This window comes from Canis aureus, chromosome 13 (genome assembly GCF_053574225.1).
Source record: "Canis aureus isolate CA01 chromosome 13, VMU_Caureus_v.1.0, whole genome shotgun sequence".
Lineage (NCBI taxonomy): Eukaryota > Metazoa > Chordata > Mammalia > Carnivora > Canidae > Canis > Canis aureus.
Window position 1 is genome coordinate 15,394,251 of NC_135623.1, and position 6,000 is coordinate 15,400,250.

Below are 6,000 nucleotides of genomic sequence, written 5' to 3' on the forward strand. Positions count from 1 at the left end.
TAGGAAGGTGACCTTGTCCCTGGAGGGGCTGACAGTTGAAGGTCTTCCACTGACTGCCCTCCCAGTAGCTGGTGTCTCGGGTCTTTACTGATGGGGAGTCTGAGCAGCATATCACAGTGTCTCACACACTCAGAAAACCCTTACCGAGCTCCACAAAATGCCAAGCATGGTGCTGGGTGCTGATGCTCTACTAGCTCTTCAGGACCTCACAGGCCACTGTGACAGTGCAGCTGGGGCACAGGAGTGGACGAGCTCCTGGCTCCAGGGGTCCCAAACAGACCAAGTTCAGCTACCTGTTTATTAACTGATAAAATCCAAAGGCAGAGAGATGTGTGGGAGTGAAACAAGAAAGGAATTTATTCAGGAAGGCCACTCCTGGGAAGACAGCAGACTAGAGTCTCAAAGACTGTCTCCACAGAGCCACAAGTGCTTCCAGGGTTATATAAGGAAAACATGGGACAGAAGTGGGTGGGATGTGCAGGTGGGCAGTGGCAGATTGATCACTGTCTTGGAGTCAAGTTATGGTCAGGGCCTTACTGGCTCAGGGCAGTCCTGATTGCCTGAGAGGGTGAGTTGGGTTCCCATCAGGGGATGCTTTGCCTGCAAGGTCTTCAATCCAAGCTTAGAGACAAACTGGAAAAAAAAAAGAGCCCGACTGGAAAATTTGAGATCAAAATGGAGGCAGCTGAATTCCTTTTTCAGTTAATATCATGGCTACATACTCCTATAGTTCTTCGACAAACACTTTATTGAGTACTCGGTCTATGCCAGGTTCTGTTCTAGGTGCCTCTAAGAAGTGATGAACAGGACAGCAGGGTCCCTCCGGGGGGACACAGGTATTAACTAATTCATAAACAGGTCTATAATCACTGCTGTGTTAAGTACCATCCTAAACCAGCCTGCTGCGGGGAGGGGTGCAGACAAGGAGGCCTTCCCAGAGAAAGAAAAGTTTGAGCTGCACTCTGAAGAGTAAGTAGAAATTAGCCAGGTTGAAGCCAGGAAGCAAGTGCAAAAGTCCTGAGGGATAGAGAAACATGGTGCACTGAAGAATACAGAAGGCTGGTCCTGGGGGCGCAGAGAGAGCAAAGGGGAAGGAATGAGGAGGGTAAGAGTGAGGTCACGCAGTACTGGTAGGCCACAGTAAAGAGTACGGTCAAGAGTAAACCAAGAAATGATCATGGTTATTTATTTATTTGTTTGTTCATTTATTTATTTATTTATTTATTTATTTATTTATTTATTTATTTATTTATATTTAGAAGGTGAAGAGGGGAGGAGCAGAGGAAGGAGAAAGAGGAGGGGGAAAATCTTAAGAAGACCCCACGCCCAGTGCAGGTCTCTATTAGCCCAGTGCAGGTCTCGATCACATGATCCTGACATCAGGACCTTCGCTGAAATCAAGAGTCAGCTCTTAAAACTGAGCCACCCAAGGGCCCATTGTTGTTATTTAAAACAGGGGAGTGGCAGCGAATCCTATGGTGTGGAAAGGTCTCTCTGGCTGTTCCAAAGAAAGTGCATAGAAACAGGAAGAGCACGTGTGTTCTGGACACTGAGGTAAAGGAAACTCTGGGTTCTTAAGCCATGAGCAGTGGTGAACCTAGCAGTCAGGAAAGTTCCTGGAGGTGGTGACACTACAATCTTGTCTTCAAGGAGGAATGAGAACTCTGCAGGTTAGGGAAGAGGAGGGCGAAATGTGAGCCTGAGAGAGCAGGGCCTGTGAAGGCCCGGAGTCTACAAGGGGCTGCTTGGCCGTTGGCATAAGAAGGTAGAGGGTAGATGAGACTGGGGGGTCGTCAGGGCCACATGGAGGGGGTCGTCAGGGCCACGCCGAGGAGCTTGGGCTTTGCTCTCTGCTGTGATGAGCAGTTTTGGAAGGTGGCCACAAGCTCACAGTCAATGAAACTGAAAGCCAGGCCTTTAAAGTCAGAGCTGGGCTCCTTCTGCACTGCCAGGGTGGCCTCTCTGCCCAGGAGCAGCAGCCTTCTTGGAAGAGGCAGAGAAGAGAAAAGGTGCCCCCACCCCCCCAACCTTGGGCCGGTGCCGCCTGTCCCTTTCACTCAGCTTCTCCTTGCAAGTCCCAATGACGGCGGTCCACAAATTCTGCGCCATACAACTGGGAATTTTGCAAGCTTGGCCAAGCTATTTCCTGTTAAGACCCAGATGGGACGCCTGGGTCGCGTGATTCTGGGCACAGGATCGAGTCCCATGTGGGGCTCCCCGCATGGAGCCTGCTTCTCCCTCTGCCTGTGTCTCTGCCTCTCTTTCTGTGTCTCTCCTGAATAAATAAATAAAATATTAAAAAAAATAAAATCCAGATAGGTAGGCATTTCTACTAAGCAGGGAAAAAAATAGTGGTGAAATGTTTCTCTTCTGGGATCTATCCTCCTCCCCTAGTCTGGTGACTTTTATTACTTGTCTATGCTAGAATCTGATATGAAATGCTATTGATTTTAGACATCAGTGAATATTTTGTCATTTTCTTTTCAGTCCACTATGAATTTTTTTGTGTTTCTGAAAGAGCGTAGCTGATTCCAGGTGGTCTCTCTATACAAGTAGGAGACCCACAGGCACACATATGTGCACACACAGTTCTTAGCAGAGCACCTGAAAGGGCAAGGGACTCACTCCTAGATACCCTGTACTCCTCTTCCCATAATAAGCTCAAAGAAGCTTTTCCTGGGTACTTAGAATACGCATTAATGGTTTGTTCATTCATCAAATAGTTGAACACCTACTATCTACAAAACAAATTTTAAGAGTAGGGATATAGTAGTTAATAAGACAGACAAAAAAATCACAATAGTGGGCAGCCCGGGTGGCCCAGCGGTTTAGCGCCGCCTTCAGCCCAGAGCCTGATCCTGGAGACCAGGGATGGAGTCCCACATCGGGCTCCCTGCATGGAGCCTGCTTCTCCCTCTGCCTGTGTCTCTGCCTCTCTCTCTCTCTCTCTCTCTCTGTATTCTCATGAATAAGTAAATAAAATCTTTAAAAAAAAAGACAATAGTTCTTGAACATACATCCTAGTAGAGGGAAAAGAATGATAACTAAAAGTATAATATGAAACATATAGTACATTAGATGGCGATAAGCTGGGGAGAGGGATTGAGAATGGAGTGGGCAGTGGGAGGGATTTGGCGACTTTAATTCCAATGATCGGGCAGGAGGCCTCACTGAGAAAGTGGCATTTGAGCAAAGATCCGAGAAAAGAGAGCAAACAATGGGGAAAATTAGAAGAGCAGCCTTCCAGGAAGAGGGAACAGCAAGAACACAGGTCCTGAGGCAGGAGCATAGCAAAGAGGCTAGTGTGGAGGGAGTGAGGGGAAGGGTAGCAGGGGAGGACACTATGGGGTAACGGGATCCAGCATCCAGCAAGGCCCAGGCCCTTTGGCCTCGGAGCCATTGCAAAGACACTGGCTTGGAGTCTGAATGTAAGGCCCTTAAAGAGTTTAAAGCAGGGCGCCTGGAGGGCTCAGTTGGTTAAGTGCCTGCCTTCAGCTCAGGTCCTGATCCCAGGGTCCTGGGACCATCTGGGCTCTGCTCCGCAGGGAGCCTGCTTCTCCCTCTCCCTCTGCCTGCCACTCCCCTTGCTTGTGCTCTCTCTCTCTGTCTCTCTGTCAGATAAACAAATTTTTTTAAAAAGTTTTAAGCAGGGAGGGGCGCCTGGGTGGCTCAGTTGAGCATCTGTTTGATTTCAGGTTGGGTCATGATCTAGTGATGTAGTTTTTGAGTGTAAGTGAGGTCCAGAGACGATGGCCAAGAAAGAATTCTTAAGACATCTTGGGTGCAAAAACGGTGGTTTTGTTAAAGCATGGGGACAGGACCTGTGGGTAGAAAGAGCTGCTGCCCTGGGGTAGCACTGACTGTATACTTGGGAGCTGGGGAGTAAAGGGAAAGGAGGATTTTCAGAACTTCTATATGCTAAAGAGGACCTACAAGACACTAAAGGCCTTGCCATTATCAAGTTCAGGTTGTTTTCCCCTCTAGTAAAGCATTAACATTAAGATAGTTGAAGGAGTTAAGGGAGTTTCCTTGTGGAAGTTAGGTTCTTGGTAACAATGCTTTTTTTTCCCTTATAAATCACTAAGACATTTGTAAACTGAGGGAGAGTCTGGTCTTGCTGAACTGTGACCTCAACAAGTTAACCATTTGTTTTTCCTTTCCTTAGCTTTAGGGCAGCCAGGAGTGCCCGAGGAGTGTCACACACACCCCACCTGTGAGTGGGGGTGGATTGCGGGTGTCCGCTCGAGCTTGGCTCTCAGCTTGCCCTCTGCTCCCTCACCGGTGGGATCGAGCCCAGCACGGAGCTCTGCGCTCGGCATGCAGTCTGCTTGTCCCCTCCCTCTGCTCCTCATGCTGTCTCTCTCACGCATGTACGGGCATGTTCTCTCTCTCTCTCGAATAATAAAGTCTTCTTTAAAAAATTAAAAAGAAAAAACAGAGTTTTAAGCAGGGGAATAGCATTTCTAATTCATATTTTAACAGAATCACTGTGACTATTGTTGAAGTGAGGAGACCAGTCAGCAGGCTACTGGGGTAATCAGTGTGAAGCAAAATGTAGGCTTGGGGATGCCTGGGTGGCTCAGTCAGTGGTTGAGCGTCTGCCTTTGGCTCAGGGTGTGATCCTGGAGTCCCGGGATGGAGTCCCACGTGGGGCTCCCTGCATGGAGCCTGCTTCTCCCTTTGCCGGTGTCTCTGCCTCTCTCTTTCTCTCTCTGTCTCTCTGCCTCTCATGAATAAATAAATAAAATCTTAAAAAAAAAAAAAAAAAAGGAAGTAGAGGCCAAAGGATTTCCTGTTGCTTGGATGTAGGGGATAAGAGAAAGAGAAGAGTCACAGATGACTTAAAGGTTTGGCCTGGGGTCGTGAGAGCAACTGGAAGAATGAAGTTTTGCCATAATTGAAATGAAGATGCCTACAGTGGCAACTGGTTTGGGATGGAAAATCAAGAGCTCGGTTTTGCAGCTGCTTATTAGTGGCGGTATGCTGTCAGTGTTTGACAACTGGTTCTCCAGGGAAAAGTGTGTGTGTGTGTGTGTGTGTGTGTGTGTGTCTGTATAAGTTTATTATAAAGTTTACTGATATAAATGGGTGCATAGCACACAACTCACAAATAATTAAATTTAGCAGTTCTCCCCCACCTGTGGGAGATGTGTTCCAAGACCCACAATAGATGCCTGAAACCATGGATAGTCCTGAACCCTATATAAAACCATGTTTTGGTGTGCCTGGGTGGCTCAGCTGGCTAAACATCTGAATCTTAATTTCAGCTCAGGCTATGATCTCAGGGTCATGGGATTGAGCTTCGTGGGACTCTGTGCTCGGCAAGGAGTTAACTTCTCTCCCCCTCCCTCTGCCCCTCTAAAAAAGACCCCAAAACCTATGTTTTTTCCTATACATACATACCTGAGAAAGTTTAATTTATAAATAGCTTAATTTATAAATATAAATTTGCAACAAGTGCAAATAATAAAATAGAGCAATTATAACAATATAGTGTAAACGTTGGCTGAATGTGGTCCTCCTCTCAAAATATCTTGTACTGTGTTTATAGTCAGGGCATAGAAGTGGAAGAGCACCTGGCTCCAGGGGTCCCAAACAAACCGAGTTTGGCTACTTTTTACTGACAAAATCCGAAGGCAGAGAGATGACTGGTAGTAAAACAAGAAAGGAATTTATTTCAGTGAGGCCAACACCGGGAAGATAGCAGACTGGTGGGTCTCAAAGACGGTCTCCAAAGTGTCGAAAATACTTCTAGGTTTCTATAAAGAAAAAGTGGGACAGTGGAAGGTGGGTCCATGCAGGTGCGCAGTTAGGGTCAGGTTGGTCATTATCTTGAAGTCAGTCACTGGCAGGGTCTTACTGGCTCAGTCAATAAGGGCAGTCCTTGTTGTTTGAGGGGTAGCTTGGGCTCCCCTCGGGGATGCTTTGCCCGCAGAGTCTTTTGCCTGAGTCAAGATTTGAGCTGGAAAGAAGAACTGATCAATGTGAAAGTACAGACCG

General features: G+C 47.2%; 1 long non-coding RNA gene across 1 annotated transcript in view; it reads left to right on the forward strand.

Annotated features, from left to right (window-relative positions):
* LOC144281545 (uncharacterized) overlaps positions 1-4,624 on the forward strand; it is a 55,003-nt gene extending 50,379 nt beyond the window's left edge. The window contains exon 3 of the long non-coding RNA XR_013350017.1: positions 4,166-4,624. This is a non-coding gene — a long non-coding RNA (uncharacterized LOC144281545). The remainder of the gene's footprint in view (positions 1-4,165) is intronic.
* The last annotated feature ends 1,376 nt before the right edge of the window (positions 4,625-6,000 follow it).